The sequence below is a fragment of the Dama dama genome, chromosome X (genome assembly GCF_033118175.1).
Source record: "Dama dama isolate Ldn47 chromosome X, ASM3311817v1, whole genome shotgun sequence".
Taxonomy (NCBI): Eukaryota; Metazoa; Chordata; class Mammalia; order Artiodactyla; family Cervidae; genus Dama; species Dama dama.
Genome location: NC_083714.1, coordinates 136,918,545 through 136,945,366, shown reverse-complemented (window position 1 = coordinate 136,945,366; position 26,822 = coordinate 136,918,545). Strand labels below are relative to the sequence as shown.

At 42.1% G+C, this 26,822-nt stretch overlaps 2 non-coding genes and 1 pseudogene across 2 annotated transcripts; 2 read left to right on the top strand and 1 right to left on the bottom strand.

Moving 5' to 3' along the window:
- Nucleotides 1–813: 813 nt before the first annotated feature.
- On the top strand, nt 814–1,993 carry LOC133051722 (glutaredoxin-3-like; annotated as a pseudogene).
- Nucleotides 1,994–6,597: 4,604 nt separating this feature from the next.
- LOC133053272 (U6 spliceosomal RNA) lies at nt 6,598–6,704 on the bottom strand. The gene has a single exon (XR_009692203.1). It is a non-coding gene; the product is annotated as a U6 spliceosomal RNA (small nuclear RNA).
- A 19,187-nt stretch (nt 6,705–25,891) lies between these two features.
- On the top strand, nt 25,892–25,998 carry LOC133053271 (U6 spliceosomal RNA). Its single transcript, XR_009692202.1, has one exon. It is a non-coding gene; the product is annotated as a U6 spliceosomal RNA (small nuclear RNA).
- Nucleotides 25,999–26,822: the final 824 nt, after the last annotated feature.

Below are 26,822 nucleotides of genomic sequence, written 5' to 3'. Positions count from 1 at the left end.
TTTTTTTTAATATTCATTAGAGTCACAGTAAAGAGTCAGCTTACAAAGCGAGAGTCTCAGATTTGATCCTGGGGAAGCCTCTCCTGAAGATGAGAATGGATACCCACTGCAGTATTATTGCCTGGAACATTCCATGGACAGAAGTGCCTAGAGGGCTACATTCCATGGGGTCGCAAATAGTCTGAGCATGACTGAGTGGGTTTGGCATTCTATTTCATTCGATGTTATATAGCGAACCTTCTCTGGTTCAATTGCAGCACCCATATATCATTATCTTAAGCCGTTAAGAAAAACTTCATTCAAAAGAAATCAGACCCAGAGTGTCGAGGAGGAGAAAACATGGTGTTAGGGGCCTGGGAACAAGGGACAGGAAGCTGGCTTCACGGGAGCCGGTGTGGGGAATGGCGTGAATCTCGGGGGCGGGGACTCAGCGTTCATTTGCATAACCAGCATGCACTGCGCACAATATGATCAATGTATTCTTTGAATTTATCGTAGTTTTCTTTTAAACATAGTATCTTGAAGAATAAGCCTTCGTCCACTAAGGTGAAAGGATCTGCTACAACCTATTCACCGGGAGTTACCGTTTGTTTTTTTCTCATCATCAGTGATAGGAGTGTGCTTCCCCTAGGCATTCCGTGCCCCGAGCCAATGCGTTATCATTGTCCGTTTCTTGCTTCTACTTGACCTTAGTGTCTCGCAAACTAAGTCAAGTAGAACCAAGAAAAAAATCGTTCCCAGTAATTTTTGGAGGTCTTGTGAGACTTAAACAAGACCAATATTTCAGTGTCAAAAAGTAGAACTTGGAGCCGCATGGCGGCGGGGGTGTCTGAGGCAGCAGCGGTCGTGGTGGAAGTCGGCTCAGCCAGGCAGTGTGAGGAGCTGCTGCGCCTCAGAGCCAAGTTCCTTTTTGTGGTCCGTTTCTGGGCACCATAGGCTTCGCAGTGTGCTCAAATGAACGATGTGATGGCAGAACTCGCCAAAAAGCCCCCACAAGTCTCGTTTGTGAAGTGGGAAACAGAAGCTGTTCCTGAAGTATCTGAAAAATATGAAATTAGTTCTGTTCCCACCTTTCTGTTTTTCAAGAACTCTCAGAAAATCGACCGATTAGATGGTACCCATGCCTCAGAGTTGACCAAAAAAGTTCAGCGACATGCGTCTAGCGGCTCTTTCTCACCACGTGGGGGTGAGCACCCGAAGGAAGACCTCAGCCTGCGCCTGAAGAAGTTAACTCACGCTGCCCCCTGCATGCTGTTCATGAAGGGAACTCCTCAGGAGCCGCGCTGCGGTTTCAGCAAGCAGATGGTGGAAATTCTTAACAAACATAATATTCAGTTTAGCAGTTTTGACATCTTCTCAGATGAAGAAGTTCGTCAGGGCCTCAAACCTATTCCAATTGGCCCACCTATCCCCAGCTCTATGTTTCTGGAGAGCTCATAGGAGGACTTGATATAATTAAGGAGCTAGAAGCATCTAAAGAACTAGATACGATTTGCCCCAAAGCCCCCAAGTTAGAGGAAAGGCTCAAAGTACTGACAAATAAAGCTTCTGTGATGCTCTTTATGAAAGGAAACAAACAGGAAGCTAAGTGTGACTTCAGCAGGCAGATTTTGGAAATACTAAATAGTACTGGGATTGAATATGAGACATTTGATATATTGGAGGATGAAGAAGTTCGGCAAGGATTAAAAGATTACTCCAATTGGCCAACGTACCCTCAGCTATATGTGAAGGGGGAGCTTGTCGGAGGACTGGACATTGTCAAGGAACTGAAAGGAAATGAGGAGTTGCTGCCTATACTGAAAGGAGAAAATTAATGAACGTTAGACTTGGTGCCCACCCACTGCAGGAAGGCTTCCTCCAGCGGAGCAGTTCAGGATTCAGTCCTCAGAAACGGACTAGGAGGAGAAAATGCTCATCCCCAGTTACGCTTTGTGTATTTCACAAGGCTGTGCTAAATAACGTATGTGACCTTTTCTTTCCACCAAAAATAGAACGCAGTAAACATCTTCAAGTTCAATTAAAAATAAAAAAAAAAAAGTAGAACTTGGAAAATAACTGGTTTCAGGTAATTTTTCAAATTTTTGGAAGCTTGCAGTGTTTGCCATTTCAGTTTGCGGGTTTGGTTTTTGGTGAGTTGGAAGTGAAAATCGGTTAATCGTGTCCGACTTTTTGTGACCCCATGTACTGTGCAGTCCATGGAATTTTTCAGCCCAGAATGCTGGAGCCGTGAGGCGAGGTTTCTCCTTTTGTGGGGATCATCCAAACCCAGGGATCGAACCCAGCTCTTCCCGCATTGTAGGCGAATTCTTTTCTAGCTGAGACACAAGGGAAGCCCAATATCCATGAAACCGCAATGCGGTTATTCTAGCAAAGACAGGATGGCCGATACGACACTGCTGAGCAAATAAACCAGACAGATTTCTCGCTACCCAAGCAAGTTAACCAGCCGGAATTTTCGCTACCCACGGAGGGAACCCAGGCCTCGGATATTGGCAAACAGGTTGTTTTGTTGTGTTTATTTTGCTGATTAGAGTTACCCTGATGGCTTAGAGAGCCTGCCCTAAATTGTAGCAGTAGACCCAGGCTCAGTTCCTGGGGAAGGGAATAGTTACCCACTTCAGTATTCTTGCCTAGAGAATCCCATGGACAGAGGAGCCAGACAGGTTCTGGTTGGACACGACTGAGCGAATTTCAGAGAGCGCCACCTTGGGAAAAGGAGAACTCTTTTTGGGTGATCCCACGTTTCTGTCGCAGGTGTAACTGTTTTTTGGGCTCTGCTTTGTATTCTGTCGTGTCAGTCACTCAGTCCTGTGGGACTGTCAGCCACTCTATGGACTGTAACCTGCCAGGCTCCTCCGTCTGTGGAATTCTCCAGGCCAGAATACTAGAGTGAGCTTCCATTCCCTTCTCCAGAGATTCTTCCCTACCCAGAGATTGAACCCGGGCCTCCTGCATTGCAGGCAAATTGTTTACCATGTGAGCCATCATCTCCCCCCCCCCGCCCCCCACAATCCACAGTTATTACTACTAGAGTTAGTGGTAGTCAACTTTCATAGTTGCATTATTCACATAGGTTCGGTTTTTTGGTTCATTAAGTTATGGAGGTAGTTCATAAACATATGTAGGTAGGTTTCTTCGTTTTGTTCTCTCCCTTCCCACCCCAGGATGCAATATTTGTAAAAATCCATAGAAGATCTCAGGCTTCCCTGGTAGCTCAGCTGGTAAAGAATCCACCTTCCATGCAGGAGAGCTGGGTTCGATTCCTGGGTCACGAAGATCCCCTGGAGAGGAGAACAGCTAGCCACTCCAGTATTCTGGCCTGGAGAATTCATGCATTGTATAGTTCATGGGAGTCATTTTAGACTCCTTATGAGAATTGCTGATCAAAGTGTATATTTAACTTTTCATTTATGTAATGCCAATTTTTGCTTTTTCTCCAAAGACAGTGTACCAGTACACACTCAACGGCACTGTATCAACATTTCTCTGTTTCCCATGCCCAGCAACTCTTGTTGTTTTCAGGCTTTTAGAATTTTTGACCATCTGGGACGTGTGCAATCCATCATTTAATGTATTTGCATATAATTTCACTGTATAGAGGAGCCATCACTTGTTCAAATCAAAATTCTGTTGTAGGGTGTGTAGGTAGTTTCCAATTTTTCTATTTTATACTCAAGGCAGCGGTTGTCCAATTACTTCCTCAAGAGAAATTCCAAGAGTGAAAATGCTGGACTAAATGTTTCACACATTGAAATTTTTTATCCATATTGCCTACCTGTGACCTGGAAAGATTTTACAATTTAACATTCTTGTCTACAGTATTTACATACCTTTACTCCCAAAAGCGTTTGAAAAGCATCTTTTTTTTTTTAATGTAAGTTGTCTATGTACTTAATATTTTCGCTTGCTTTTTTTTTATTTCTTAACATTTATTTTTAACTGAAGGATAATTGCTTTCAGAATTTCATTTTAAAGGCCTAATGACACAAGGCTCTCAGAAGAGCAAAACCCAGGATTTCTTTTTCCCATCCCAGTTCCCCCTTCCCAGAAGCAACCATTTTAAATCCTTAGCAGTTTCATCTATTTGTTTCTATAACTCATAATATGCTTATACTGCTCTTTCTTCGTTTTGTTTTCAACTGTATCAGACAGGCTAGATGCACACTCTGATATCAATTTGTCCTCAACCTTCAGAGATAGCTTAGAATTCCTGAGCTTTCCAGGGTTCTGAAGCATTAAAATGTCCTTGTCCCCACTTGGCTGCTGTTACCTGCTCTCCTGTTTTGTCAAGAAGAACATGTCTTTTCTTTTTATTCCTTTACTGTCATTTAGTGGGGTTTTGTGGACACAGTAGAGATAATGGATATATTTAATCTGCCATATTCAACCTGAAATTTGAAGATACGGTAGACTTTATTATCATTATAATTATTATTATTTGATCACACTGTAGGGTTTGGGAGATATTAGTTCCCCATTCAGAGATTGAGCCTCTGCCCCTGCAGTGGAGTCCTAACCACTGGACCGTCGGTGAATTCCCGTTACTTTTAGAAAATTTTTAAAAACTTTGGAAACAATTAGAGTAGTATGTATGCAATAAAGGCTTCTCTGAAAATCGGTTAACACTTGGGACACGGATGGTCGATAAGAAACCTGGAATCTGCTGAGCGCCCCCTACTAGAATATCTTGCCCAGAGCAATCTGACTTTCCCTGGGGCCTCTTTGTTCAGGGCCCAGTGCTTCACAATGGTGGCGGTCCACCAAAGGAGTCGGGGAGTTTCTAAAAATCCTATGCCCAGGACTCCACCCTGAGCCAATTAAACTTTTCTGTGTGTGGAGATTGGACATCAGCTATTTTAAAGGTTTTAAGTGGTTCTGGAGTGCAGAGCCACTGTTCTCGGCTAAGCAGCTCACTGGTTTAGCCTGTTTATAAAAGCATGGTACTATTTAGACCGTAATCCATCCCGTGTTCTTGTTATGCAGTTACTTTTGTGTGTTGTCTAGATTCTGAATGGTGTCTATTTTCATGCTTTAATTTCATAAGCATGTCTTCTGTTAATCTGAGTAAGGAAGCACACAGCAGCGTTAACATAGTATTGTCGTGCACACTCATATGGCAGAGGCATAGTAGATTTAGCTCAGTCCTCACAGCACATTTATACTCTGCGGGAAGTCGCCATGACAGAGTGAAAACTGTCCAGGGATGTGGTCATTTTGCTGTATCTGGATTTTTGCATTGCTGGAGTGCAGTAATGGCGGAGAATATTATGGTCTTAATGATTATTATTGTGATTATAAGGTGGATACTTGAGCCGTAGTCACCAAAACCCTCCATTATTATGAATTGATCCAATGTCTATATGGGGTCGCTAGGCGCGGGATATGACTGAGCACACGCGGACGGACTATATTAGCCTCCTCCTCCGGCAAAGTGTTATTGAGAACAGGCTTAATTCTTGGAGGGGCTGGTTGTTCTTGCTGAGTTTTAGCCTTAGCCTGCAAAAAGTATAGTCATTGCTCATCATGGTTATCAGAAAAGAACAAGGTGGGTCAATATATATCATCACGACTGGAGGAGGGGAAAATCCTACAGCAGATTTAGAGTAAAGGACCGTGTGGAGGGAATTCTCTGGTGGTTGGGCTTCCGTGCTTTCATTGCCAAGAGAGCGGGTTCAATCCCTGCTGGGGAAACTAAGATTCTACAAGCTGAGTGAAGCTCCCCACACACACCAAAAAAAAAAAGATGGTGACTGGGTTACGGTGATCTGTTATAATCAAGGATAGCTTACTGACTTTGAGAAGTCTACAGTGAAAGTAAAATGTGTTCTTAAAACTTAAGACTATCTCAGGGCCGTTTCAATTCTAACAACAGGAGCTGACAGGTCCTCTGTATCAGACGAGAATTTTTAGTTTCCAGGAGAAACGGTAACATTTAAACCTTAAATAAATCAGGATGCACTGAATAAATGCTATAAAATATTGTAGTTTAACCACTGAAATCATAAATGGCTTTATCTAAACAAATCCCTCAGTGTGAAGATAACATAACTAAAGTGATTTGTGAGAAATGCATAAGTGCATGAAATTAAAGCTTCATGAATATATATGTCATTTGCCATGACTTCCTAGTTTTCCAAGCATCTTTGGGGGAACTGTAACATGCATTTTGTAATTTTATTTTCTTCTTACCAACATAGTTGGATGCTTTCATGAACTAATCATTCATTAAAATAGTCTGTCTTCTTCCAATGAAAATAATTGATTATATTAACTATATCAAAATTTCTACCACATATTTTTTAAAACTCAAAAATAATTTGTTACAATTGTATCCACCTGACTTCAGGGTTGAAAGAGGTGTATCTTTACTTTGAAATGGTAGGAAAATCTACCAGAAAGAGCAACCTACCAAATAATTCACAGTATAGAAGCACATGCAGCGTCCTATTTTTTAATACCTAAAGCAGTCAAGAAGGCAAATAAAAAATTGCAAGTTGGATGTAATCTTAAGTTTTCTTTCGGTAAACTTTAAAAATATTCTGTGAATCCTATTCATAATAAAATGATAATAATTTTTTAATGCTCAAAATTGTAAAAAATATGGAACACTTCTTCGAATTTGTGTGTCATCCCTGTGCAGGGGCCATGCTAATCTCTGTATCATTCGAGTTTAGTAGATGTGCTATTGAAGCTTCTAGCACTGTAACATTATTTTGATTGTGCAAAACCATCTTGGTTATAATGGGGCATCTGAAAGCACAATGAGTACAAATACCTGCTTTATCTCCTAAACGAAAAGCTTTTTAAATTTTTGGATATGACACATTGAGTCTTGTCACTTTGTGTAAGTTAGCACTTCTGCTTATAGGAGGTTCTGCCACTGGGACGCGCGCACGGTAGCAGCGCCCAGCCTCCTGAGACTGGCAAGGTCAGCTGAGGGCTTGACTTACTTGCCATCAACTGCTGTAATTGCAAAATAGATGGATATTGCTCATTCTTGTGTAATATTGACTCCATGCACCTAAAATAGGCTTTAAAGACTTAGTATGGTTCGATGCTCTCTTTACCGTTTAAATGATTTTTGTTATTTAGGTTTATGTGCATAAACACATCATCATCCATCCAGCCTTCACAGCCTTCAGGGTGGGCACATCAGGCCTTAGATGCCGCCCGAGAACATCTGGCAAAGCTCGTGAACATGTAACGTGCTTCCCAGAAAGCCTTGCCTCTGTGCTTGGTAGAGCACACTCTCTGGAATGTCCTGTGAGAAATATCTGATTTAGCAGGATTATTCATTGTCCCCCTGGGAACTTGGATCCTCTTAATTTGGGCCTGTGGAAAGGGGAGTGGGCAACGGGTGACAACTAGAGGCACTTACAACTGGAAAGCCAGTGTCAGCTGAGGATGCTACAGGAAGAGTAAAAAGCACCAGAAAGTTCTGTTGCCCTGAGCGCATCAGTGCATTGGTGCAGCGCCGTCAACTCCTGCGTGCTCACTCAGTCATGTCCAACTCTGCCACCCCACGGACTGTAGCCCAGCAGCCTCCTCTGTCCAGGGGACTTCCCAGGCAAGAATACTGGAGTGGGTTGCCAGTTCCTTCTCTCAGCTCGTGAGGTCCATTCTAATCCCCGGGGGTCTTGGTACCACACAAGACCCCGAGCCAGCAGGTCTGGTGGGGGGGCCTGAGTCCCTGCATATCCAACCGCTTAATTCTGTTTCCTTTTATGAAGCTCCCTTTTGTGAAGCTCATGTATTTTTATGCACAGTATAACTTGTCGGCTGACCCCCAAGCATATGATAAATACTGAAAAATTTCCCATCAAACAGGTTAAAATTATTTTGCCCTTTAAAAGAATAATACTTCAGGGAATTCCCTGATGACCTAGTGGTTACGATTCTGGGCTTGCCCTGCTGTGGCCCCAAGTTCAATTGCTGGTCAGGGAAGTGAGATCCTGTAAGCCCCACAGTACAGCCAGAAAAAGAAAAGAAAAAAAAAAAGAAGAAGAAGAAGAAGAATAACACTTCAGTTACCTGTGTAATTTACAAAAGCAGAACATTTCACCCACTGATGGATCCATAAAACTGTAGCCTAACTGTATTATTGTGCTGCATATAGGAGCTCCAGTGGTGCAATTGGTTAATCTACTTATACCCTGTGTATAAGATCTTATTTTATCCTTTTATTTTCACAGGGTAACATACAATTAAGCATTGAGACTGTCATGTAAAACTAATAGCAACAACTAACGTTTCTATTTTCATTTTAGGTTTTGAATTTTTTAAGATTTTATTTATTTATTTATTTATGACTGCACTGGGTCTTTGTTGCTGCCCAGGTTTTTAAAAATTTATTTAATTGGAGGATAATTACTTTACAATATTGTGATGGTTTCTGCCATAATCAGCATGAATGGGTAATAGGTATACCTGTGTCCCCCGTCCTGAACCCCGCTCCCTCCCCACCCCATCCCTCTAGGTTGTCCCAGAGCACCTGCTTTGGATGCCCTTCTTCATACTTCAAACTCCCACTGGCTATCTATTTTACATATGGTAATGCATCTGTCTCAAAGCTGTTCTCTTAAATCATTCCACCCTCTCCTCCCACTGAGTCCAAAAGTCTGTTCTTTACTCCTGTGTCTCGTCTGCTGCCCTGTGGGTAAGATCCAGGTGGTGCTAGTGGTAAAGAATCTGCCTGCCAAGGTAGGAGACATGAGAGATACAGCTATGATCCCTGGGTCGGGAAGCTCCCCTGGAGGAGGGAATGGCAATCCACTCCAGTATTCTTGCCTGGAGAATCCCATGGACAGAGGAGCCTGGTAAGCTACAGTCCCTAGGGTCACACAGAGTCAGACACGACTGAAGCTACTTAGCGTGTGTGCTCCTTTGCTGCCCTGCACATCCGACCGTAGGTGCCATCTTTCTAGAGTCCATATATATACACTAATACATGGTATTTGTCTTTCTTTCTTACTTCACTGTGTACAATAGGCTCTGAGTTCATCCACCTGGTTAGAACTGACTCAAATGCTTCTTTTTATAAATGAGTAATATTCCATTGTGTAGATGTACCACAGCTTCCTTATCCATTCCTCTGCCCATGGACATGTAGGTTGCTTCCATGTCCTAGCTATTGTAAACAGTGCTGCAGTGAACATTGGGGTACACGTGTCTTTTTCAATTCTGGTTTTCTCAGGGCATATGCCCAGTAGTGGGATTCCTGGGTTGTATGCTAGTTTTATTCCTAGTTTTCTAAGGAATCGCCATACTGTTCTCCATAGTGGTTGTATCAGTTTGCATTCCCTCCAACAGTGGGTTCCCACTTCTTCACACCCTCTCCAGCATTCATTGTTAGTAGACTTTTTGATGGTGGCCATTCTGACTGGTGTGAGATCATAGCTCATGGTGGTTCTGATTTGCATTTCTCTAATAATGAGCGATGTTGAGCATCTTTTCATGTGTTTATTAGCCATCTGTAGGTCTTCCCTTGGAGAAATGTCTGCTTAGGTCTTCTGCCCACTGTTTGATTGGGTTATTCATTTTTCTGGTATTGAGCTGCATGAACCGCTTGTATATTTTGGAGATTGTCAGCTGTTTTGTTTGCTATTATTTCCTCCCATTCTGAGGGCTGTCCTCTCACTTGCTTAGTTTCCTTCATTGCGCAACAAGCTTTCAAGTTCAGCCAGTTCCCATCTGTTCACCTTTGTTTTTATTTCCATTACTCTGGGAGGTGGATCATAGAGGATCTTGCTGTGATTTATGTCGGAGAGTGCCCTGCACAGGCTTTCTTTAGGTGCGATGAGCGGGGGCTACTCTCTGCTTGCAGTACGCAGGCTTCTCATTGTGGTGGCTCCTCTTGTTGCAGAGCATGGGCTCTAGACATGGGCTCAGTAGTTGTGGCACAGGGGCTTAGCTGGTCTGCAGCATGTGGGGTCTTCCCGGATCAGGGATCGAACCCGTCTCCTGCATTGGCAGGTGGATTCTTTACCACTGAGCCACCACGGAAGCCCCAGGTTTTTAACTTTCTCTGAAACCTTTCCTTTTTTATGTTTATTCAACATTCGTCAATAAGAATTTGAGTGCATATCCTAAGAGCCAACTACTGTCATATTCTGAGCTGCTTATATCTAGGATTTTTAACTACTTAAAAACATTTAACATTTGTTTCCCTACAGCAAACTCTATAGTCTTAAAATTTTTCCTTTCAACAGGATTGCCTCAAAAGTTGCCAGACACCACCTCTGAGTAATCAGCAATTGTAGACCCACAAGTGGAAGTCTCTTGATAATGGTGTCAGTGGTTTCATCGAATACAACCCAAGTGATTCTGTTAGGGGAAGCACACTGATTGAAACCGCCCACCCTGGCCAGGCACCATAGTAACCATTTGCATGAGTTGTTTTATGACAGGAGATCCTGGTAAGGAATACGAAACTAATAAGCCACCACCAACCGGAAGAGTTCGGGAAAGGTCGAAAGGAGACACCGCGTGTCCATCCACTTCCCAGAATCTCTCTCGCTAGCATCCATCTTGGCTGAGCGATGCGTGTGCCACCAGGAGAGACTCTGAACTAGAATGATTGGCCAAAGACCACCCGGAAACTAATCCCATCACCGTAAAACCGAGACTGCGAGCCACTCGGCAGAGCAGTTCTCCTGGGTTCCCTCAGCCTCCTGCTCTCCACCCGGGTGCCCTTTCCCAATAAAATCTCTTGCTTTATCAGCACATGTGTCTCCTCGGGCAATTCATTTCTGAGTGTTAGACAAGGGCCCAGTGTCGGGCCCTGGATGGGGTCCCCCTTCCTACAGCAATTCTAGCTGGGAAAGTCTGGCTTCTTTGAGGGGGCATATCCCAAAATACAAACCTAAACAGCTAATTCTTGTTGACTATATCTGCCAGGGAACTATAGACTATAATTTTTTTTTACTTTATTTTTTTTTAGTTTTTATTTTTTTTTCCATTTATTTTTAGTAGTTGAATGCTGATTACTTTACAATATTGTAGTGGTTTTTGCCATACATTGACATGAATAGCCATGGATTTACATGTATTCCCCATCCCGATTCCCCCTCCCACCTCCCTCTCCACCCGATCCCTGGATGCCATGATCTTTGTTTTCTGAATGTTGCACTTTAGGCCAACTTTTTCATTTTCCCCTTTCACTTTCATCAAGAGGCTCTTTAGTTCTTCTTCACTTTCTGCATGAGGGTGGTGTCATCTGCATATCTGAGGTTATTGATATTTCTCCCAGCAATCTTGATTCCAGCTTGTGCTTCATCCAGCCCAGGGTTTCTCATGATGTACTCTGCATATAAGGTAAATAAGCAGGGTGACAATATACAGCCTTGATGTACTCCTTTTCCTATTTGGAACCAGCCTGTTGTTCCATGTCCAGTTCTAACTGTTGCTTCCTGACCTGCATACAGACTTCTCAAGAGGCAGGTCAGGTGGTCTGGTATTCCCATCTCTTTCAGAATTTTCCACAGTTTATTGTGATCCACACAGTCAAAGGCATAGTCAATAAACAGAAATAGATGGTTTTCTGGAACTCTCTTGCTTTTTCAATGATCCAGCAGATGTTGGCAATATGATCTCTGGTTCCTCTGCCTTTTCTAAAACTAGCTTTAAAAGTTGGCTTAAAACTCAAAATTCAGAAAATGAAGATCATGGCATTTGGTTCCATCAGTTCATGGCAAATAGATGGGGAAACAATGGAAACAGTGACAGATTTTATTTTCTTGGGCTCCAAAATCACTGTGAACGGTGACTGCAGCCTTGAAAATAAAAGACACTTGCTCCTTGGAAGAAAAACTATGACCAACCTAGACACTGTATTAAAAGCAGAGACATTTTATTTCCCTCAGAGGTGTGTGTAGTCAAAGCAATGGTTTTTCCCATAGTCATGTATGAATGTGAGAGCTGGACAATCAAAAAGGCTAGTTCAGTTCAGTCACTTAGTCGTGTCCAACTCTTTGCGACCCCATGTACCGCAGAACGCCAGGCCTCTCTGTCCATCAGCAACTCCCGGAGTTTACTCAAACTCATGCCCATCGAGTCGGTGATGCCATCCAGCCATCTCATCATCCTCTGTTGTCCCCTTCTCCTCCTGCCCCCAATCCCTCCCAGCATCATATGCCAAAGAATTGATGCCTTCAAACTGTGATGCTGAAAAAGACTCTTGAGAGTCCCTTGGACAGCAGGGACAGAGATCAAATCAGTCAATCCTAAAGGAAATCAACCCTGAATATTCATTGGAAGGACTGATGCTGAAGCTGAAGCTGAAGCTCCAGTACTTTGGCTACTTGATGGGAAGAGCCGACTCATTGGAAAAGACCCTAGTTTTGGGAAAGATTGAAGGCAGAAGGAGAAGGGGATGACAGAGGATGAGATGGTTGCATGGCATCACTGTCTCAATGAATAGGAATTTGAGTGGAGTCCGGGAGATGGTGAAGGACAGGGAAGCCTGGTGTGCTACAGTCCATGGGGTTGCAAAGAGTCGGACAGGACTGAGCAACTGAACAGCATAGTACCACATTCTACCTCCACATTTATGATTACATTTGGTATTATTAAGTTCCTTACAGCACGGCACACTAAATTAATTAGTCTTCATTGGTAAATGTTGTTGTTTAGTTACTAAGTCATGTCCATCTCTTTTGCCACCCCATGGACTGTAGGCCACCAGATTCCTCCATCCATGGGATTTCCCAGACAAGCATACTGTAGTGGGCTGCCATTTCCTTCTCCAGGGGATCTTCCTGACCCAGGAGTCAAACTTGCATCTCTTGAGTCAACTGTATTGCACACGGATTCTTTACCACTGAACCACCTTGAAGCCCTCATTGGCAAATACAGAATATTAAACATTCAAACTGATTAGCCCTTAAGATAAATATAATGTTGCTAGTGATATCTAACCATGACATTAGATAAATTGGTGTAAACCTACCTCAGAAATCCAAGTCTTCCATTCTGTTGTTGCAGAACCATTAATTGAGAAACCAAGCACCACACTCAATGCAGAAAAACAACCTACATTGCAAAAGATTCTCCTTCAGGCTAAGTCCTTCTAGCACCACACTGCAGCCATAACTTGGTTCCTCTAAATGGATTGATTACCTATTTGATCCTGATAATCCTGTAGCTTAATTCCAGCCTCACTTTGATATTTCGTAAAGATTATCCTTCTTGCCTCAACTTTTATTTTTTTTCCCTATCTTAGCTTTTCCTTGATCCTTTGACTACAAGTGCTTGTTGACAAGGCACAATATATATGAAAAAACTTGGTCTCTTTTGAGTCTTACTTCTACAATTTTTTAAAAGAATACAGTACAATGATGTGTTTGGCTTTTCTAACTACCAAATTGAAGCAATGTAATTACTTAAATTAGATTACTGTTTAATACTCAAAAATATCCTGACAAGAGAGCTGGTGAAACAAGCTGAAATCAACCAGTGCTTGTCTTAAGTCACCCTTTATGTATTTGGCCTCAGTCACCAAGGCTGAGCTGACAGATGAATGGCTCTTGTTAGTGGAATACATCTAGGTCACAGTTAAGTCTGCATATGGAGCCAAACATGAGCAGCAGCACTTCCAAATCTCTCAACACTACCATATCACAGGACCAGAGGTAGTGTCCTTAAGAAGTCTCTCTCATTATACAACCCCCCTCCAGTTCCAGAGTCCAAAGCCTCTCCAAATGACAGGACTTAAAAAAAAACTTTTAAAATTGAGGTTTAACACATACATGGTTGTGTGATAGCTAGTCTCATTCCCCTTTCTCAGTCAATACCAATCCCTAACCCAGAAGTAACCACTCTGCTGAGTTCTATAACCATCAGTTAGTTTTGCACATTCTTGAATTTCATTTAAATGGAATTATACTGAAATGACTTAACACACACACACACACACACACACACACACACACTATGTACTCTTCAGTGTCTGGTATCTTTCACTTATCATATTGTCTGTGAGCTTCATTCATATGGTTGTGATCTCAGTGAGGCAGCAGTGAGTGGTGGCATGAAGTGAGGTCTTAATTCCCTGCCCAGGAATTGAACCTGGGTAGCCTGGGCTTCCCTGGTGGCTCAGATGGTAAAGAATCTGCCTGCAATGTAGGAGAACTGGATTTGATCCCTGGGTCCTAATGATTACTTGGAGTAGGAAATGGCAACCCACTCTAGTATTCTTGCCTAGAGAATCCCCATGGACAGAGGAGCCTGGTGGGCTACAGTTCAGGGGGTTGCATACAGTTGGATACAACAGAGTGACTTAGCACAGCACAACATAGCCTGGATGAGAACCAGGAATCTTAGCCACCAGAACAGCAAGAGCTAGAGACTAGAAGCTAATTTTCCCTGGATCTTTGCCTTCAGTGAAAAATGCATTTATCACAGAGGCAGAAACTGTAAATGCAAGTATAAAGTTTGTTATTAAAGACACAGTATAACAACAAGTGGGAGAGCACATAGAGAAATGGTTTGTAGTTTAGCAGGAGCAAGGCAGAGATGCATACTCGGAGAGAAAGGATGTGGGTGTCCACCCACCGCCCCCCCCAGCCTTGTGAGGAGGAGCACAGTAAAGAGGCAGCTAAGTCATTTATATAAGGCAGTTTTTCCAGGTCTTTGTCTTCCTTCCGGCCAATTATCTGATTTCTTTTTCCACATCTGACCTACCCTGGGACCTTCCCCTGGGTGCACACACATCCCTCAGTCAAGATGGAAGTGAAGGCTTCTGGAAGGAACAAGACTCATTATGGCCTGGAGTTATCCCTTAACTTTTGACCCACAAGGAGTCTTTCTGTGCAGTGTAGTGTCTCCCTTGTCCCAAGAGAATGGGGAGTGGAGATCTCTTAATCCTTTACTCAAACAGGATTTTGCCCCTCTTTGTCCTTGCCATGGCTATTACCTTGACTATCACCATGACTATTACCTTAAGGTGTTTACAAGAAACAAACACTGGCTATTTACCCTGTTTCTGTTGTTTCTTTCATTTCAGAGGTCAAACTGGAGGCTGATTGTAAATGCCTTAACTGGAGCCCATCTATCTCTTGTCTCAGGAAATGCTAACAGTTGTAAGTATCCAGCCTGAAGCTCACTTCTTTGTGCCCCAAGAAATGCAAATAGGAGGCCAGATGTAAATATCTAACCTGGAGCCTATCTATCTCCTCCATCAGTTGGAGTTAGCAGGAATTTGTTCTTTTTTTTTTTTTTTTTTTTGCTGTATGGTTTTCCATTTGTATGAATACACCATACTTTGTTTATCCATTATATTGTTAATGGACATTTGAGTTGTTTCCAGTTTTTGGCTATTATGAATAGAGCTATTTTAAATATCCTTGTATAAGCCTTTCTACAGATGGCTAACAAACACATGAAAAGATGCTCAATATCGCTCATTATCAGCCGGTCAGAATGGCTGCTATCAAAAAGTCTACAAACAATAAATGCTGGAGATGGTGTGGAGAAAAAGGAACCTTCTTACACTGTTGGTGGGAATGCAAACTAGTACAGCCACTATGGAGAACAGTGTGGAGATTCCTTAAAAAACTGGAAATAGAACTGCCATACAACCCAGCAATCCCACTGCTGGGCATACACACCAAGGAAACCAGAATTGAAAGAGACGCATGTACCCCAATGTTCATCACAGCACTGTTTACAATAGCCAGGACATGGAAGCAACCTAGATGTCCAGTGGCAGATGAATGGATAAGAAAGCTGTGGTACATATACACAATGGAATATTACTCATCTATTAAAAAGAATACATTTGAATCAGTTCTAATGAGGTGGATGAAACTGGAGCCTATTATACAGAGCGAAATAAGTCAGAAAGAAAAACACCAATACAGTATATTAACGCATATATATGGAATTTAGAAAGATGGTAATGATGACCCCGTATGCGAGACTGCAAAAGAGACACAGATGTAAAGAACAGACTTTTGGACTCTGTGGGAGAAGGCGAAGGTGGGATGATTTGGGAGAATAGCACTGAAACATGTATATTATCATATGTGAAACAGATCGCCAGTCCAGGTTGGATGCATGAGACAGGATGCTCAGGGCTGGTGCACTGGGATGACCCTGAGGGATGGGATGGGGAGGGAGGGGGGAGGGGGGTTCAGGATGGGGGACACCTGTACACCCACGGCGGATTCATGTGAATGTATGGCAAAACCCACTACAATATTGTAAAGTAATTAGCCTCCAATTAAAATAAATTAATTAATTTTTAAAAATAAATAAAATGTTCTAGTTTATAAAAAATTAAAAAATAAATATTCTTGTATAAGCCTTTTGGTAGCCCTATGCACTATTTTTCTTGGCTTTATATCTATCTGTGGTATTGTTGAGTCATGGGATGACATATGTTTAACTTTGGTAGATAATGCCAAATAGACTGAATATTATGTGAATAAATTTCTTATTTACTGTAATGAATGGTACATCTATCCATCCATCATGTGCTCAGTCGTGTCTGACTCTTTGTGACCTTACAGACTGTAGCCCACCAGTCTCCTCTGTCCATGGGATCTCTGAGGCAAGAATACTGGAGTGGGTTGTCATTTTCTCCTCCAGGGGATCTTCCTGACCCAGGAATCGAACCCATGTCTCCTGTGTCTCCTGCATTGCAGGTGGATTCTTTGCCACTTGAGCCACCAGAGAAACCCCCAAATGGAACATCAGGGACATTTAAATAAGAGACCCCCTGCTTACTTGTCTTTCTCCCCCACTTGACTAAATCTCCATGAGAACATGAATCATGTTTATCGCCTTCATGTAGTATAGTGTCCACTGTAGTAGGGGCATAGTACCTATTTTTTGGGAAAAAAAGAATAAGATGTTTCAGTTTAACACTGAGCAACATACCCTTAAGAATGTTTTTTAGGTACTTTGGTGAATCAGTGAAAGAGGAAAAGATTAATTTTTTTTGGAAACTCCCCAAAGAATTCTTTATAATCACTTGTCTGTAGCCATGTAGATAGAGATTTCATAAACCTTCTACTAGATTTTCAGTCTTGTGTAGATACATTCAGAGTAAAATGATAAAATTCTTACACTATAGGACTCTTTAATCTGGGGGTTGTGGATGGGTTTTTTGAGGGCCTGAAATTGAATAGAAAAATCTGTATGCTATTAGGTATATCACTCAGAAGTCTTGGCTACAAGTGAAGCCCAAATAGGACTGACAAATAACAAAGGGGATTTGATGGCAGGATCTTGGTTTGGCTCATGAAGTTCAAGAAAGTCATGCATAACCATGCTGCAGAAGGGCACAACCAAGGAAGCTCGGAGTCTGGGGCCACAATCCATGCCAGCACAGAGATACTTCATGTCCATCTGGCTTGAAGGCATCTGACTGGCAGAACCCAAAGCACATCTGAAATTCTAGCTGCAGGTGAATCTAGAAAATGTAGTTTTTAGCTTCCAGTTTCTACAGACCATTCTAATTCTACAGAATCCTAAAAGAATGTTGTAATAGTTCATAGGATTTTTTTTTTCTTTAAGACTCCAGGCATGGTGTCAAAATCTCTCTCAACTCAGCATTGTGTTACCAATGGCACTAACTTAGATAGATCTACAGTTGTCATCCATGTACCATATCATGTTGCTCCCAGACCTCTAATGCAAAACTCTTACTTTATTAAGAAAAAAAATATGCAAAACTGGAATAGGCGAAACAATGGCTGCGTTCCCTTTTAATATATTGGAACGCTGTTTATAGCATGATTTCCTATAATGGATAACATAACTGTGTCCCAGAAAGGCAAACCACAAACTTGCAACAAACCCTGCTTCAACTCAAATTGTTTTAACATCAACCCATTCAGATCCATGTGTTCTAAGGTTCAGCAACTTGTGTGGTTTACAAATTCTGACACATGTTCATTCCCTGCCTAGACCAGCCTTAGAACCATCTGAGCCCAGGCCCAAAGCTCCACACTGTATGTAGCTTCTCTAACTTCCTTCTTTTAAGTCACTACTGAGACTTCGTGAACTTGGGGCTCTTGCTTACTCAGCAAGTTTAATCAACCTGCTTTATCTGATCAAGGGGTGGCTCTAGTGGTCTTTGTGGGAGCTTTGACAAATTCTATACACGCCATATTGCTGTACAGTGTCAGTGACAAAAATAATAAATTTAGTGACAAGTTTGATGTCCTTTATTTAAGGGAAAACAATCTATGGCTTGGGGGAATACAGCACCTCATAAGCAGTGGAGCACACTTCCCAAGGGATTTGGGCAAGAGCACATTTTAGATAGCAGTAGAGGCAGCAATGCAGAAACAGGGCATGGTTGGCTAGGCACTCAGTGATTTCCTAGTAAGGTTACCACATCCTGTTTTCTAAGGTAAGATGAACTAGCTAAATCTGAGCTGGAGGATTGTGATTAGTGTCTATTAGGTTTCCTAGGCAGTGAAGTGCTTTCCTCAAGTGCAGGCTGACTTAGGTTGAGATTTTTGATGTGAGTTGGGCCATTGGAGCAGCCTCCATTGAGGGAGGAAAGGAACAGGCCAAGCTGACTCCATCTTGAAAAAGAAGGAAACTCCATCTTGCACTTTCAGTGAGCTTTGGACTATGTGCCTGGTAGCCATGGGGATAACATACATATGGCCGAACTGGCCTCCCGGACTGATAAACACCAGATTCCATACCAAGATTTCCTATCACCAAAAAGAATGTAATCCCCTATGTAGTCAATCACCTTTGTAATCTTTATGGCACCCATTGGTGTAGGCTACAGCTGACCTTCTGATTATGAATCATGGCTGTAACCTGATTGTATCTCCCTTTAACACTTTCCAGGCTAGGTTTAAGGAATCTGGGGATGTGGGCTTGAGCAGTACACTTAAGGCATATAAGGTTTTCACAAAAGTTGTTCAGAGTCCTTGGCTAAGAAGACCTTGGGCCTGCCGGTATAATAAACTGCACTCCACTATCTGCATTGTCCTTCTGAGTGAGTTTGTTTCCCAGAACACATGGCTACACCACCATTACGTGGGTCCCAATTCAAATTTCCTTTATCAATAGAAAGCAAAGAGTGGAAAAGACAAAACAAGAACATCCCTCAAATACAGCTTGAAGGTTCCAGTTAGCATAGACTTTGTGAAAATTAAGCAGAAACCTCAGTTAACTGGAGTCAGGAGGCCAGAAGAGGGAACTCTCAGGCATGTATCAGTCAATATCAATACAGATCCCAACAGGAAGAGACATATTTTGCATCTCCAGCAAGAAATGACAGTCCTACCAAGTGCAGGAGGAAGAAAGATTTTCTTCTTGCCTGGCAACATCTCAACCAAAGAGAGACTGTCACAGCTCAGCCAATGAAAATCCACTATACTTCAAACTCTCAGTTTTCTTTATTGGACTTTCACTACTATTTTTTAAATAACAGCTCTTCCCAATTTCCCCTTCTCCTTTATAAGAGTTTTTTCTCCTTTGCTTTACCAGACTTGCATGTGGTTTACCATATTTTCACGTCCCAGACTGCAGTTCTTTGCTGTTCCCAAATAAACCTATCTTGCTAGTAAAATAACTGGCTGTTTTATTGTTTTAGGTTAACAACTTCTTGCATTTAGTAATAAATCAACAGGAGTAGCCACCATCCTTAATTTGAGAATAGCCACCTGCTTACATTGGCAGTAGATCCAAATCATGGTTGATTGGTAGAAACTGATATAGAAGGAAAACACTGGGAAAGTATTGAAGGAAGTTTCTCTCCAAACAAACTACCCTGTACCTGCCAGAAAGCATGGGATGATTTTTCTGGTCCTATTTCTCTGCAATATTTGACAGTGTTGATCACGTCCTCCTTAAAATTCCTCTGTAGACTTCCATGACTCTATGCTTTCCTGATCATCTTTCATCCTTTCTGATAATTCTTTCTCAGTTCTAGAGGAGCAGGAAGGTCAAGCAAGATAAGTGACCGCTGAGTAGTAGTTAAAATGTCATCCAAAATTTTAAGAAAAGCAATCAGGACAGATAGCCAAGAGCAAAGAGAGACTCTGGGCCTCCATTTCAAAAAGTGTGGAGTTTTACTGCCTTTGTTTTCTTCCTTGCTTTTTCCTCTTCCTTGTCTACTTTATTAATTCAGTTCTCCAAGCAGTTGGTATACATTTGCCATGCACAGGTGTTATTCCCAGAGCTGTTGAAATGCAGTGATGACAAGAACCCTCCCAGTCGGCCAGGAGGAGGCATCTAAGATGAGATGCCAAGCACAATGGGAGTCACAGAAACTGTTGAACAGGCAGGCACCCCCAGGCATCCCCAGGTTACCTGGAGAAATTTATTTATAAAATTTGAGAGACTTGAACATATTAATGTAGGAAGATAAAAGCTAGAGATATGTACTTTCAAGTTGGTACTTTATAAAATTGAACCTTACCACATTAAGTCAGAGGCATCTATTGTCTAGAAGATCCTAAAGGTTATTACAGCAGGAATGCAAAGACAAACTCTAGCTTTTAATCACCAAAATAGGCTCTAAAACCCAATTCAGAGGTTGTGGTTCAGAATGAAACCCTTATTCCTATACAGTTTACTACCTATATTAACATGCCTTTACTATTCGGATGTCTTTATCAGGATGACTTAACTCTCCCAGGAACTCTTGCCTAGAAAGATAAAAATGTAAATACCTTTATTGTTCTGTTCAGTCAGACTAACCAACATCTCGATAGATAGCATCAAACAACTCTTTGTTTTCTAAGACTTGATTGAAACACTTCATTGTGTCCATCTAGCCTAAACTACACTTATCATATCACACCAAGTTCTGATCCATAATCCTCATCTAGCCCCTGGAACAAAAGACCAGCCTTAAACCAGAATTGTCAAAACATCTCATAAATACCCCCAATTTCTCTACAACCTGTCGACTTAAAAAAATACAAGAGAGATGTGATGGGACCAAATGGCATGATCTTCATTTTCTGAATTTTGAGTTTTAAGCCAACTTTTAAAGCTAGTTTTAGAAAAGGCAGAGGAACCAGAGATCATATTGCCAACATCCGCTGGATCATCGAAAAAGCAAGAGAGTTCCAGAAAACCATCTATTTCTGTTTATTGACTATGCCTTTGACTGTGTGGATCACAATAAACTGTGGAAAATTCTGAAAGAGATGGGAATACCAGACCACCTGACCTGCCTCTTGAGAAGTCTGTATGCAGGTCAGGAAGCAACAGTTAGAACTGGACATGGAACAACAGGCTGGTTCCAAATAGGAAAAGGAGTACATCAAGGCTGTATATTGTCACCCTGCTTATTTACCTTATATGCAGAGTACATCATGAGAAACCCTGGGCTGGATGAAGCACAAGCTGGAATCAAGATTGCTGGGAGAAATATCAATAACCTCAGATATGCAGATGACACCACCCTCATGCAGAAAGTGAAGAAGAACTAAAGAGCCTCTTGATGAAAGTGAAAGGGGAAAATGAAAAAGTTGGCCTAAAGTGCAACATTCAGAAAACAAAGATCATGGCATCCAGGGATCGGGTGGAGAGGGAGGTGGGAGGGGGAATCGGGATGGGGAATACATGTAAATCCATGGCTATTCATGTCAATGTATGGCAAAAACCACTACAATATTGTAAAGTAATCAGCATTCAACTACTAAAAATAAATGGAAAAAAAAATAAAAACTAAAAAAAAATAAAGTAAAAAAAATTATAGTCTATAGTTCCCTGGCAGATATAGTCAACAAGAATTAGCTGTTTAGGTTTGTATTTTGGGATATGCCCCCTCAAAGAAGCCAGACTTTCCCAGCTAGAATTGCTGTAGGAAGGGGGACCCCATCCAGGGCCCGACACTGGGCCCTTGTCTAACACTCAGAAATGAATTGCCCGAGGAGACACATGTGCTGATAAAGCAAGAGATTTTATTGGGAAAGGGCACCCGGGTGGAGAGCAGGAGGCTGAGGGAACCCAGGAGAACTGCTCTGCCGAGTGGCTCGCAGTCTCGGTTTTACGGTGATGGGATTAGTTTCCGGGTGGTCTTTGGCCAATCATTCTAGTTCAGAGTCTCTCCTGGTGGCACACGCATCGCTCAGCCAAGATGGATGCTAGCGAGAGAGATTCTGGGAAGTGGATGGACACGCGGTGTCTCCTTTCGACCTTTCCCGAACTCTTCCGGTTGGTGGTGGCTTATTAGTTTCGTATTCCTTACCAGGATCTCCTGTCATAAAACAACTCATGCAAATGGTTACTATGGTGCCTGGCCAGGGTGGGCGGTTTCAATCAGTGTGCTTCCCCTAACAGAATCACTTGGGTTGTATTCGATGAAACCACTGACACCATTATCAAGAGACTTCCACTTGTGGGTCTACAATTGCTGATTACTCAGAGGTGGTGTCTGGCAACTTTTGAGGCAATCCTGTTGAAAGGAAAAATTTTAAGACTATAGAGTTTGCTGTAGGGAAACAAATGTTAAATGTTTTTAAGTAGTTAAAAATCCTAGATATAAGCAGCTCAGAATATGACAGTAGTTGGCTCTTAGGATATGCACTCAAATTCTTATTGACGAATGTTGAATAAACATAAAAAAGGAAAGGTTTCAGAGAAAGTTAAAAACCTGGGGCTTCCGTGGTGGCTCAGTGGTAAAGAATCCACCTGCCAATGCAGGAGACGGGTTCGATCCCTGATCCGGGAAGACCCCACATGCTGCAGACCAGCTAAGCCCCTGTGCCACAACTACTGAGCCCATGTCTAGAGCCCATGCTCTGCAACAAGAGGAGCCACCACAATGAGAAGCCTGCGTACTGCAAGCAGAGAGTAGCCCCCGCTCATCGCACCTAAAGAAAGCCTGTGCAGGGCACTCTCCGACATAAATCACAGCAAGATCCTCTATGATCCACCTCCCAGAGTAATGGAAATAAAAACAAAGGTGAACAGATGGGAACTGGCTGAACTTGAAAGCTTGTTGCGCAATGAAGGAAACTAAGCAAGTGAGAGGACAGCCCTCAGAATGGGAGGAAATAATAGCAAACAAAACAGCTGACAATCTCCAAAATATACAAGCGGTTCATGCAGCTCAATACCAGAAAAATGAATAACCCAATCAAACAGTGGGCAGAAGACCTAAGCAGACATTTCTCCAAGGGAAGACCTACAGATGGCTAATAAACACATGAAAAGATGCTCAACATCGCTCATTATTAGAGAAATGCAAATCAGAACCACCATGAGCTATGATCTCACACCAGTCAGAATGGCCACCATCAAAAAGTCTACTAACAATGAATGCTGGAGAGGGTGTGAAGAAGTGGGAACCCACTGTTGGAGGGAATGCAAACTGATACAACCACTATGGAGAACAGTATGGCGATTCCTTAGAAAACTAGGAATAAAACTAGCATACAACCCAGGAATCCCACTACTGGGCATATGCCCTGAGAAAACCAGAATTGAAAAAGACACGTGTACCCCAATGTTCACTGCAGCACTGTTTACAATAGCTAGGACATGGAAGCAACCTACATGTCCATGGGCAGAGGAATGGATAAGGAAGCTGTGGTACATCTACACAATGGAATATTACTCATTTATAAAAAGAAGCATTTGAGTCAGTTCTAACCAGGTGGATGAACTCAGAGCCTATTGTACACAGTGAAGTAAGAAAGAAAGACAAATACCATGTATTAGTGTATATATATGGACTCTAGAAAGATGGCACCTACGGTCGGATGTGCAGGGCAGCAAAGGAGCACACACGCTAAGTAGCTTCAGTCGTGTCTGACTCTGTGTGACCCTAGGGACTGTAGCTTACCAGGCTCCTCTGTCCATGGGATTCTCCAGGCAAGAATACTGGAGTGGATTGCCATTCCCTCCTCCAGGGGAGCTTCCCGACCCAGGGATCATAGCTGTATCTCTCATGTCTCCTACCTTGGCAGGCAGATTCTTTACCACTAGCACCACCTGGATCTTACCCACAGGGCAGCAGACGAGACACAGGAGTAAAGAACAGACTTTTGGACTCAGTGGGAGGAGAGGGTGGAATGATTTAAGAGAACAGCTTTGAGACAGATGCATTACCATATGTAAAATAGATAGCCAGTGGGAGTTTGAAGTATGAAGAAGGGCATCCAAAGCAGGTGCTCTGGGACAACCTAGAGGGATGGGGTGGGGAGGGAGCGGGGTTCAGGACGGGGGACACAGGTATACCTATTACCCATTCATGCTGATTATGGCAGAAACCATCACAATATTGTAAAGTAATTATCCTCCAATTAAATAAATTTTTAAAAACCTGGGCAGCAACAAAGACCCAGTGCAGTCATAAATAAATAAATAAATAAAATCTTAAAAAATTCAAAACCTAAAATGAAAATAGAAACGTTAGTTGTTGCTATTAGTTTTACATGACAGTCTCAATGCTTAATTGTATGTTACCCTGTGAAAATAAAAGGATAAAATAAGATCTTATACACAGGGTATAAGTAGATTAACCAATTGCACCACTGGAGCTCCTATATGCAGCACAATAATACAGTTAGGCTACAGTTTTATGGATCCATCAGTGGGTGAAATGTTCTGCTTTTGTAAATTACACAGGTAACTGAAGTGTTATTCTTCTTCTTCTTCTTCTTTTTTTTTTTCTTTTCTTTTTCTGGCTGTACTGTGGGGCTTACAGGATCTCACTTCCCTGACCAGCAATTGAACTTGGGGCCACAGCAGGGCAAGCCCAGAATCGTAACCACTAGGTCATCAGGGAATTCCCTGAAGTATTATTCTTTTAAAGGGCAAAATAATTTTAACCTGTTTGATGGGAAATTTTTCAGTATTTATCATATGCTTGGGGGTCAGCCGACAAGTTATACTGTGCATAAAAATACATGAGCTTCACAAAAGGGAGCTTCATAAAAGGAAACAGAATTAAGCGGTTGGATATGCAGGGACTCAGGCCCCCCCACCAGACCTGCTGGCTCGGGGTCTTGTGTGGTACCAAGACCCCCGGGGATTAGAATGGACCTCACGAGCTGAGAGAAGGAACTGGCAACCCACTCCAGTATTCTTGCCTGGGAAGTCCCCTGGACAGAGGAGGCTGCTGGGCTACAGTCCGTGGGGTGGCAGAGTTGGACATGACTGAGTGAGCACGCAGGAGTTGACGGCGCTGCACCAATGCACTGATGCGCTCAGGGCAACAGAACTTTCTGGTGCTTTTTACTCTTCCTGTAGCATCCTCAGCTGACACTGGCTTTCCAGTTGTAAGTGCCTCTAGTTGTCACCCGTTGCCCACTCCCCTTTCCACAGGCCCAAATTAAGAGGATCCAAGTTCCCAGGGGGACAATGAATAATCCTGCTAAATCAGATATTTCTCACAGGACATTCCAGAGAGTGTGCTCTACCAAGCACAGAGGCAAGGCTTTCTGGGAAGCACGTTACATGTTCACGAGCTTTGCCAGATGTTCTCGGGCGGCATCTAAGGCCTGATGTGCCCACCCTGAAGGCTGTGAAGGCTGGATGGATGATGATGTGTTTATGCACATAAACCTAAATAACAAAAATCATTTAAACGGTAAAGAGAGCATCGAACCATACTAAGTCTTTAAAGCCTATTTTAGGTGCATGGAGTCAATATTACACAAGAATGAGCAATATCCATCTATTTTGCAATTACAGCAGTTGATGGCAAGTAAGTCAAGCCCTCAGCTGACCTTGCCAGTCTCAGGAGGCTGGGCGCTGCTACCGTGCGCGCGTCCCAGTGGCAGAACCTCCTATAAGCAGAAGTGCTAACTTACACAAAGTGACAAGACTCAATGTGTCATATCCAAAAATTTAAAAAGCTTTTCGTTTAGGAGATAAAGCAGGTATTTGTACTCATTGTGCTTTCAGATGCCCCATTATAACCAAGATGGTTTTGCACAATCAAAATAATGTTACAGTGCTAGAAGCTTCAATAGCACATCTACTAAACTCGAATGATACAGAGATTAGCATGGCCCCTGCACAGGGATGACACACAAATTCGAAGAAGTGTTCCATATTTTTTACAATTTTGAGCATTAAAAAATTATTATCATTTTATTATGAATAGGATTCACAGAATATTTTTAAAGTTTACCGAAAGAAAACTTAAGATTACATCCAACTTGCAATTTTTTATTTGCCTTCTTGACTGCTTTAGGTATTAAAAAATAGGACGCTGCATGTGCTTCTATACTGTGAATTATTTGGTAGGTTGCTCTTTCTGGTAGATTTTCCTACCATTTCAAAGTAAAGATACACCTCTTTCAACCCTGAAGTCAGGTGGATACAATTGTAACAAATTATTTTTGAGTTTTAAAAAATATGTGGTAGAAATTTTGATATAGTTAATATAATCAATTATTTTCATTGGAAGAAGACAGACTATTTTAATGAATGATTAGTTCATGAAAGCATCCAACTATGTTGGTAAGAAGAAAATAAAATTACAAAATGCATGTTACAGTTCCCCCAAAGATGCTTGGAAAACTAGGAAGTCATGGCAAATGATATATATATTCATGAAGCTTTAATTTCATGCACTTATGCATTTCTCACAAATCACTTTAGTTATGTTATCTTCACACTGAGGGATTTGTTTAGATAAAGCCATTTATGATTTCAGTGGTTAAACTACAATATTTTATAGCATTTATTCAGTGCATCCTGATTTATTTAAGGTTTAAATGTTACCGTTTCTCCTGGAAACTAAAAATTCTCGTCTGATACAGAGGACCTGTCAGCTCCTGTTGTTAGAATTGAAACGGCCCTGAGATAGTCTTAAGTTTTAAGAACACATTTTACTTTCACTGTAGACTTCTCAAAGTCAGTAAGCTATCCTTGATTAT